The sequence below is a fragment of the Rhincodon typus genome, chromosome 4 (assembly GCF_021869965.1).
Source record: "Rhincodon typus isolate 14 chromosome 4, sRhiTyp1.1, whole genome shotgun sequence".
Classification (NCBI taxonomy): Eukaryota; Metazoa; Chordata; class Chondrichthyes; order Orectolobiformes; family Rhincodontidae; genus Rhincodon; species Rhincodon typus.
This window is the reverse complement of record NC_063335.1, coordinates 105,300,743-105,311,708: the sequence shown is the minus strand read 5'-3', so window position 1 is coordinate 105,311,708 and position 10,966 is coordinate 105,300,743. Positions and strand designations below refer to the sequence as shown.

The window sequence follows — 10,966 nt, the reverse complement described above, 5'->3', positions numbered from 1 at the left end:
TTGGATAGAGTCCAGCTTCTTGAGTGTTGTTGAAACTGCATGCATCCAGGCAAGTGGAGAGTATTCCATCACACTCCTCACCTGTGCCTTGTAGATTGTGGACAGGTTTTGAGGAGTTAGGAAATGAGTTACTATCACAGATATTGCAGCCTCTGATTTATTTCTGTAGCTGGTCCAGAACAATTACTAGTCAATGGTAACCTTTCAGCATGTTGAGAATGGGGAATTCAGTGATGGTTATGCCATTGAATGTCAAGGAATGATGATTGGTTTCTCTGTCGTTGGAGATGCTCATTGCCTGGCTAGCCACTTGTTGATATAAACCTGAAACTTGTCCATGTCATGTTGTCTTTGGATATAGCCTGCTCCAGTATTTGAGGAATTGTAAATGAATGTAAGAAATCTACCTCATTTTTAAATACTTCCAGTTAATTGGCATTCACAATTTACTGGGGTAGAGAATTTCAGATATTCAATACCCTTTGGGAAAATAAATTTCTTCACATCTCAGTTCATGAGGATGGATAAGTTCCCTGGGCCAATCGGGATATATCCGAGGTTTATATGGAAAGCGAGGGAAGAGATTGCTGCCCCTTTGGCAATGATCTTTGTGTCCTCCCTGTCCACTGGAGTAGTACCAGAAGATTGGAGGGTGGTAAATGTCATTCCCTTGTTCAAGAAAGGGAATAGGGATAATCATGGAAATTACAGACAGGTCAGTCTTACTTCTGTGGTGGGAAAATTATTGGAGAGGATTCTGAGAGATAGTACTTATGGTTATTTGGAAAAGCACAGTTTGATTAGAAATAGTCAGCATAGCTTTGTGAGGGGCAGGTCATGCCTCACAAGCCTTATTGAATTCTTTGAGGATGTGACAAAACACATCAATGAAGGTAGAGCAGTGGATGTGGTGTATATGGATTTTAGCCAGGCATTCGATAAGGTTCCACATGGTAGGATCATTCAGAAAGTAAGGAGGCATGGGATTCAGGGAAATTTGGCTGCCTGGATACAAATCTGGCTGTCCAAAAGAAGACAGAGGGTGGTAGTAGATGGAAAGTATTCAGCCTGGAGCTCAGTGACCAGTGATGTTCCGCAGGGATCTGTTCTGGGACATCTGCTCTTTATGACCTTTATAAATGACTTGGATGAGGAAGTGGAAGGGTGGGTTAGTAAGTTTGCTGATGACACGAAGGTTGGTGGAGTTGTGGACAGTGTGGAGGGCTGTTGTAGGTTGCAATAGGGCATTGATAGGATGCAGAGCTGAGCAAAGAAGTGGCAGATGGAATTCAACACAGAAAAGTGTGAAGTGATTCATTTTGGAAGGTCGAATTTGAATGCAGAATACAGGGTTAATGGCAGGATTCTCGGCAGTGTGGTGGAACAGAGGGATCTTGGGGTCCACGTCCATAGATCCCTCAAAGTTGCTACCCAAGTTGATAGGGTTGTAAAGAAGGCGTATGATGTGTTGGCTTTCATTGGCGGGGGAATGGAGTTTAAGAGCCGTGAGGTTATGCTGCAGCTCTATAAAACTCTGGTTAGACCACACTTGGAATATTGTGTTCAGTTCTGGTCACCTCATTATAGGAAAGATGTGGAAGCTTTAGAGAGGGTGCAGAGGACATTTACCAGGATGCTGCCTGGACTGAGGGCAGGTCTTATGAGGAAAAGTTGAGAGAGTTAGGACTTTTTTCATTGGAGCGAAGAAGGATGAGAGGTGACTTGATAGAGGTGTACAAGATGACAAGAGGCATAGATAGACTGGATAGTCAGAGACTTTTTTCCCAGGGCAGAAATGGCTATTACGAGGGGACATAATTTTAAGGTGATTGGAGGAAGGTATAGGGGAGATGTCAGAGGTAGGTTCTTCACACAGAGTGGTGGGCGTGTGGAATGCGCTGCCAGCAGTGGTAGTGGAGTCAGATACTTTAGAGACTTTTAAGCAACTCTTGGATAGGCACATGGAGGATAGTAAAATGTAGGGTATGCAAGGTAGATTGATCTTAGTAGGATAATAGGTCGGCAGAACATCGTGGGCTGGAGGGCTACTGTGCTGTACTGTTCTATGTTCTATAAATGGGTGTTCCATCATTCTGTAACTATGCCCCTTAATTTGAGACTCCCCCACATGGAAATATCTTCTCAACTCAAGCCCCATCAGAACCTTGTATGTTTCAATAAGATCATTCCCTATTCTTCTAAACTCTAATGAATAAAGAACTAAGCTGCTTAGCTATTCTTGATAAGTCAACCCCTTCATCCCAGGGATCAGCCCAGAGAATACCTTTTAAATTATCTCCAATGCCCATGCAACATTTCTGAAATACAGAGATCAAAATTATGCAGTACTCCAGATGTGACCTCATCAACACCCTGTACAATTATAAAAGACTTCCCTATTTTTAAACTCCAATTCACTTGCTGCATCTGCTTGCTAACTTTCTGTGTTGCATGCTCAAAAACTCTGATCGCTCTGTTCAGCACTTGTTTGGAATCCCTCCATTTAAATAACAGTTTGTGTTTTGATTCTTCCTATCAAAGTGCATGTTCTCATACTTCCCTAAATTGAATGCCACCTTCCAAATTCTTGCCCACTCACTCAGCCTAGCTACATCCCCTTTTAGATTCTTTATGTCCTCATCACAAAATGCCCTCTCACCTATATTTATGTCATCAGCAAATACATTGCATCCTGCCCCCCTTTCGAGTCATTAATACAGACAGTAAATCACAATCATAGAGGCCCTAGCACTGATCCTTGTGGCAATCCCAGTAGTTATATCTTTCCAAACTGAAAAAGACCCATTAATCCCAACTATCTGTCTTTTGTGCATTAAACAATCCTCAACCCATGCTGATACATTACCCCTAATACTGTGAACTTCCATATTATGAAATGATAATGCCTTCTAGAAATCAAATACACTGGCTCATCAGTTATGCTTGTTATGTCCTCAAAGAATTCTAACAAATTTATTGAAAATGATTTCCTTTTCACAAAACCATGTTGACTCTGATTGTTATATGTTTTTCTAAATGCTTTGCTATTTCTTCCTTAAAATAGACTCTAGCATTTTCCCAATACCAGACTTAGACTGTCTCGTCTATTGTTTCCTGCTTCTGTCTCCTCCCTTCTTGAACAGGGGTGCCATATTAACAGTTTTACAATTGCTGGAACCTTCCCAGAATCTAGTGATTTCTGGAATATTTTGACCAATATCTTAACTATCTCTGCAGCCACTCCTTTAAAACCATTGAATGCAGGTCTCCTTTCAGTCCCATTTGTCAAATACTTTGTCTCACGTGGTAGATACTGCTGCAAGGTCTTTCCTCCCATTAACACCTTGCTTATCTTTATAGTGTCCTCCACCATTAAGACCAATGCAAAGTATTAGTTTAGATTATCTGCCATTGCCCTGTTCCCCATTAATTCTCCAGTTGCATTCTCAAGGATCACACAAATATTTTAACTAGTCTCTTTTTATACACACGTTGTTTGTTTGCAAATTTCTTACCAATTTAATTGCATATCAGTTTTCTTACTCTCTATTGGCTTTCTAGTCATCTGCTGCTGACTCCTAGAAAAGAAATTCCCAATCCCCTGACGTACCACTGTTTTTCACCACTTTGTATGCCTTAATTTTCGATTGGATACACCCCTCGATTGCTTCAGTTAACCACAGGCAGTTGGAACTTCTCAGTTCTCCTTTTTGACCGGAATAAATTTTGGCTGAGCATTTTGAAATACCTTTTTGGTCTACTTTCCCAGCCCACTTTCAACAACTCTTCTTCACACATCTGTAATTACCCTCATTTAAGTTGAGGACATTAGTTGGAGACCCGAATTGGTCTTCCTTTAATCATGCTGTGATTGCTACCCCTAGAGGATCTTAACACGTTTCCTTATTAATCCTACCTCATTACACATTACTAGATCTAAAGTTTCCTGTCCCTGACGCACTCTACAAATTTGTCTTCCCTTACTGTTATCTTTGCCCATCTCGTCAACATGCAGATTAGAATCACTAGTGACAATTAATGTGCCCTTCTTAAAAACCTCTAATATTTCCCAATTTATATTTAGTCCTACAGTAAGGCAACTTTGTGGAGACCTATAAACAAGTACTATCCATGACTTCTTTCCTTTGCTATCCCTTATATCCACACAAACTGATTCCACATTGTGATCTATGTCACTACTCACTTCCACACTGATACTTTCCTTTAACACCAACCTACCTCTTTTTCCTTTAACACCAATTTATTCTTTTTCCTTTTTGCTATTCATTCAGAACATTGAATAGCCTTTGAGTTCCCAGTCTTGTTCACCTCTGTAATAGCTATTAAGTCATGGTCACAAATTTCAATTTGCATCGTCAACTCATCTATGTTGTTACAAATAGTATGTGCAGATTATGAGCCCCAAGCTTTGACTTGTTGCTGTTTATTCCGGTTCTAATTTCTGCTGTCTCTTCTGTGTATCTTTAATACTCTTTTCTGTCACACTTTCATAATCAGCCACTCTGGGCCATTGCTGTCATTTATTTTTGATTCTTTAAACCTCCCTTCATTTGACATCAGCCCAATTAAAGTTCTATCCACACCCCTAATTATATGATTCACCAGTATATGGTACTAAACGTTGTGCAATCATCAGCAAACATTCCCATTTCTGACTTTGTGATGAAGGGAAACTCATTGAAGAAGCAACTGAAGATGTTTGGGGCCTAGGACACTACCCTGAGCAACTCCTGCAGAGATGTCCTAGAATTGAGATGATTGACTTCCAAAAATCATAACCATCCCCTCTTGTGTTAGGTATAACTCCAAACAGCGAAGCAGTCCCTCCTGACCCATACTGATTCCATTCACTACAATTTTGCAGCTGAAGGGCATTGTTGGTCTGATGCAACATCCGTGTCTATGTTAAGGACAGTCACACTCACCTCACCTGTGGAAATAAGATCTTTTATCCATGTTTGGACCAATGCTGTAATGATGTCTGGGGCTAAGTGGCCTTGGCAGAATCCAGACTCAGCAGTGAGCAAACTATTACTTTTAAAAAAGCCACTTGATAATCCAGTTGACAGTCCTGTCCATCACTATGCCAATAACAGGGAACGGGCTGACAGTAGCTAGGTTGGATTTGACCTGCTGATTTTGCACAGGATATACCTGAGCGATTTTTCACATCAGTATTCTATCTATACTTGGCTATGGATGTGGTTAGGTCTGGAGCACAATTCTTCGGTACTGGAAAGTTGTAAGACTCCACAGCCTTTGTGGTAGCAGTCAGCCATTTCTTGATGTTACATAGAGCAAACTGAACTAATTGAAGACCAGTATCTCTATTCTAGAGGATGCCAAGATGGTTTGTCCAATCAATCCTGACTGAAGACTATTGCATCAGAGATAGTAGGAACTGCAGATGCTGGAGAATCCGAGACAACAAGGTGCAGAGCTGGATGAACACAGCAGGCCAAGCAGCATCATAGGAACAGAAAGGCTGACGTTTCGGGGCTAGAAGGGTCCAGGCCAATGTTCTCTATTTCTAAGAATAGGGCTATTTGTGAAGTCTTTTCCTCCAGTGAGTCCACTACTGGATGTGACAGAACTGCAGACTTTAATCTGTTCTGTTGATTGTGAGATTGCTTAGCTGTGCCTTTGCATGCTGCTTTTGCTGTTTGGCATGTAAGTAATATCATCTTGTAAATTCATCACTTTGACACCTCATTTTTAGGTATACTTGGTACTGCTCCTGACATGCCCCCTGCACTTTTTATTTAACCAAAGTTGATTCCCTAGTTTGATGATAATGGTAAAATGCAGATATGCTCTGCCATATGGTTGAATGCAATTCTGCTGCTGATGGGTGTCATGAATCTTGAGAAACCCTGTGAATGATGGAATTCACCAGTGCAAAGCTCATTTAAAAATAAGGCAAAAATTACTAATGCATGATTTTTGCCTATGGATAGTAGGTTTTGTTGTTACATATTTTTTGGCATGGATAGGTGAATTTGCAATTTGTGATTTCACAGATACACAGGATTTACTGTATATTCATCCAGTATGGTGAAAGAGATCCTCAGTGTAGAAGTGGTGCTTTGTTTTTCTTTATTTATTAACGGGATGAGGGCATCACTGGCTAGGCAGCATTTATTGCCCATCCCTAATTGCCCAGAGAGCAGTTCAGAGTCAACCACATTGTAGTATGGCACACTGACCTCTACATCGCCGAGGCCAGGTGCCAACTCTCCGATACCTCCTCCTACCAACCCCTTGATCGTGACCCCACCCCCGACCACCAAACCATCATCTCCCAAACCATCCACAACCTCATCACCTCAGGTGACCTCCCACCCACGGCCTCCAACCTCATTGTTCCCCAAACCCACACCACCCGCTTCTATCTCCTTCCCAAAATCCACAAACCTGACTGCCCTGGTCGACCCATTGTCTCCGCCTGCTCCTGCCACACCGAACTTATCTCCACCTATCTCGACTCCATTTTCTCCCCCTTGGTCCAGGAACTCCCTAACTATGTCCGTGACACCACCCACACCCTCCACCTCCTCCAAAACTTCCAATTCCCTGGTCCCCAACACCTCATCTTTACCATGGACGCCCAGTCCCTATACACCTGCATTCCCCATGCAGATGGCCTAAAGGCCCTCCGCTTCTTCCTGTCCTGCAGGCCTGACCACTGACACCCTTATCCGCTTAGCTGAACTCGTCCTCACCCTCAACAACTTCTCTTTCAATTCCTCCCACTTCCTATCGACAAAGGGGGTGGCCATGGGTACCCGCATGGGCCCAAGCTATGCCTGCCTCTTTGTAGGTTAGGTGGAACAATCCCTCTTCCATAGCTACACTTGCCCTAAACCCCACCTCTTCCTCCGTTACATTGATGACTGTATCAGCGCCGCCTCGTGCTCCCACGAAGAGCTCGAATAGTTCATCCACTTCACCAACACCTTCCACCCCAACCTTAAGTTCACCTGGACCATCTCTGATACCTCTCTCTCCTTCCTGGACCTCTCTGTTTCCACCTCTGGCAACCACCTGGAAACTGATATCCATTTCAAGCCCACCGATTCCCACAGCTACCTAGAATACACCTCCTCCCACCCACCTTCCTGTAAAAATGCCATCCCCTATTCCCAATTCCTTCGCCTCCGCCGCATCTGCTCCCAGGATGAAGCATTCCACTCCCGAACATCTCAGATGTCCTTGTTTTTCAAGGACCGCAACTTCCCCTCATCAATGGTTGAGAACGCCCTCGACCGTGTCTCCCGCATTTCCCGCAACTCATCCCTCACACCCCCTCCCCGCAATAACAACGAAAACAGAATCCCCCTCGTCCTCACGTACCACCCACCAACCTCCGGATCCAATGCATCATCGTCTGACACTTCCGCCATCTGCAATCCGACCCCACCACCAAAGACATTGTTCCCTCCCCACCCTTATCTGCTTTCCGGAGGGACCATTCTCTCCGGGACTCCCTTGTCCGCTCCACACTCCCCTCCAGCCCCACCACATCCGGCACTTTTCCCTGCAACCGCAGGAAGTGCTACACCTGCCCCTACACCTCCCCCTTCACCCCCATCCCAGGCCCCAAGAAGACTTTCCACATCAAGCAGATGTTCACCTGCACATCTGTTAATGTGGTATACTGCTATCGCTGTTCCCGTTGTGGCCTCCTCTACATCGGGGAAACCAAGTGGAGGCTTGGGGACCGCTTTGCGGAACACCTACACTCGGTTTTCACTAAACAACTGCACCTCCCAGTCACGAACCATTTCAACTCCCCCTCCCATTCCTCAGACGACATGTCCATCCTGGGCCTCCTGCAGTGCCACAACGATGCCACCCGAAGGTTGCAGGAACAGCACCTCATATTCCGCTTGGGAACCCTGCAGCCCAATGGTATCAATGTGGGCTTCACAAGCTTCAAAATCTCCCCTGCCCCTACCGCATCCCAAAACCAGCCCAGCTTGTCCCCGCCTCCCTAACCTGTCCTTCCTCCCACCTCAAGCTCCACCCCCATCTCCTACCTACTAGCCTCATCCCACCCCCTTGACCTGTCCGTCCTCCCTGGACTGACCTATCTCCTCCCTAACTCTCCACCAACACTCACCTTTACTGGCTCCATCCCCACCTCTTTGACCTGTCTGTCTCCTCTCCACCTATCTTCTCGTCTATTCCCTCCCCCTCTCTCCCTATTTATTTCAGAACCCCCTTCCCCTCCCCCATTTCTGAAGAAGGGTCTAGGACCGAAACGTCAGCTTTCCTGCTCCTCGGCCTGCTGTGTTCATCCAGCTCTACACCTTGTTATGGGTCTGGAGTCACATTAGGCCAAACCAGGTAAGGATGGCAGTTTCCTTCCCTAAAGGACTTTCATGAACCAGGTGAGTTTTTCCCCCACCAATTGGCAATGATCATCATTAGATTCTTAATTCCAGATATTTTATTGAATTCAAATTCCACCATCTTCCATGGCGGGATTTGAACCTGGGTCCCCAGAATCGAGGTCTCTGGATTAATAGTCCGGCGATGATACCACTAAGCCATTGTCTCCATGAGGACTGTGTGATGGTCTCACCTACAGATAATCACACAGAAATACATCCGCCACAGTTGATGGTGAGGACAAAGTCATATGCATATTTTCCCATTTAGATCCCTCGCCAACTGGAGTAGATCCAGTCCAACAGCCTGTGTCCTTCAAGACTTGGTCAGCTCAGTCAGCAGTTGGGCTACTGAGACACACACTATGATGGGCAATGAAATCCCCCATCCTGAGTCCAATCTGTGCCCTTGCCACCCTCAGTGCTTCTTTCAACTAGTGTTCATCACTGAGAAGAACTTAATCAGCTGATGCAATGGGTGTTACATGTTAATCAAAGCAGGTTTCCTTGTCCATGTTTGACCTTAAGCCATAAGCTTCATGGAATCTGGAGTCAAAGTTCAGGACTTTCAGGGTAATTCTCTTCCAACTGTATTCCACTACATGACGACCTCTGGCACATCTCACCTGTTGGTAGGACATTAAGGGTAGGGTTACAATAGAACAGCAATGATGTTTGGGATATTGTCTGTAAGGTCTATCTCCATAAGTGGCGGTGTCAGGTTGTTGCTTGACTCGTCTGTTGGGGGCAGCTTAACAGACGCCAGACATTAATAAGAAGGGCCATGCAGGGTCAACAAAATTGTGCATGCTGTTGGCATTTCTGGTGCCTTGGTTGATCACTGATATCCTGTCTGTCCAGCTGCATTCCCCTTTTAAGGCTTTGTAGCAATTAGAAACAACTGAGCAGGACTTGGGACAGAGGTTGAATAACCAGGGACTAGGACTATACGCTATAGTGCCTGTGCCAGGAGCTAATCAAGTTTTTGATGGCTTCCCCTGCACCTGAGTAGCATGCTCAGCCATTTCAGTGGACAGTGAAGAGTCATCCACATTGCTGTGCATTTGAAATGACATGTCGGCCTGAGGCAGCTAAAGAAAGCAGAATTTTCTTTTCAAAAGAGCAATGTAGTAAAAGCCTATCTGCTTCACCAATCAATAAGTGGTTTTATGATCACTATTGGACTAGCTTTTAATTCCAGATTCATTAATTGAACTCAAATTTCACTACCTACCTACCTACCACCATATTCAAACCTATATTCCCAGAGAATTAGTGTGTGTTTGGATTATCAGTCCAGTGGCAACACCACAAACTACTGCATGTTCTCGTGTAAAGAGGAGTTACGCATGTAATGACTAGGCTATGGAATTGATTTAATCTGCTTTTCATAGAAGTTGAAACAGTTTTGTAGTTTTCTGTAATGTAGAAACATGGCTGTCTATATCCAAGACATTGCAGACTCCAGTCGCCTTGTGATCCTGGAGCTAAGAGACCTTGATAGAGCCAACCCTAATCAAGTTATGTCAGTAGAAATGAATGAAGCTTTGTGTCAAATAAATGTTATGTATCAGTGGAAGCACATATGGTCTTGTGAAGCAGGAGCAGACCTTTTTACTGTTGCAAGGTGTCTTATGAATTCAAAGTTGTAACTAAAAATCTGATTAGACTAGTAACAGAGGCAGTTAACAGGTTAGTAGGGCTTTGCATTGGGGTTTGATTGTCAGGAAGGGCTTTAAAATAGTTCTGTACTTATCAAATTGCATGCTTCATGTGTTTTATTAATATAACTTGTAGTTTAAAAAAGTGAGAAATGATTACAAAACAAAAATGGAAATGCCTTGTTTGAGGTTGGTAAACATCCATGTGAGTTACCATTCAAAGGAGAGTGCATGTTTCTATAGAGGTTAGAAGTGGATGTGTGAAAACATTAACCAAGGGCCATTCTTCCAGAGTTTTTTTCATACTGGCAAGGTGTCAACAGTTGTTACATAAAGGGGTTTAAATTAGATATGTAATTTGCAGATTAAAGAAAGTAAAAGCACCCTCATAAAGAAGGACACAAGTCTTTTTTTTAAAGTCATTCATCGAATGAGGATATCACTGAGGGCAGTTGGGAGTCAACCACATTGCTGTGTGTCTGGAGTCACATGGCCAGACCAGGTAAGGATGGCAGTTTCCTTCCCTAAAAGGACATCAGTAAACCAGGTAGGTTTTTCCTGACCATCAACAATGGATTCATGGTCATCATTAGACTCTTCACTCCTAATTTTTATTGTATTCAAATTCTACCATCTGCCATGGCAGGATTCAAACCCAGGTCCCCAGAACATTCCTTGGATCTCTTGATCAAATGTCCAGTGATAATACCACTAGGCCATTGCCTCCCCATTAATGTCTCTTGCTGGAACAAGTAAATCTGAGAATTGCCTTGAGTTCTTTAAAGATTTGAATCATTCAAGTGTGTGCCAAAAACAAAAGATGCAGATTTAAGCTAAAACTTGATGTAACTGGGACCTTTGAAACAGAAATTTACATTATGTTCCAGTCAA

General features: G+C 43.7%; 1 protein-coding gene across 2 annotated transcripts in view; it reads right to left on the bottom strand.

Annotated features, from left to right (window-relative positions):
* Positions 1-8,458: 8,458 nt before the first annotated feature.
* The window catches only part of LOC109938462 (protein argonaute-2), a 49,719-nt gene continuing 47,211 nt past the window's right edge, over positions 8,459-10,966 (bottom strand). Inside the window, exon 17 of one of the 2 annotated variants that reach the window (XR_007261856.1) lies at positions 8,459-9,040. The gene's annotated coding sequence lies outside the window, so the exon portion shown is untranslated. The remainder of the gene's footprint in view (positions 9,041-10,966) is intronic. The other variant, XR_007261854.1, reaches the window with a different exon arrangement.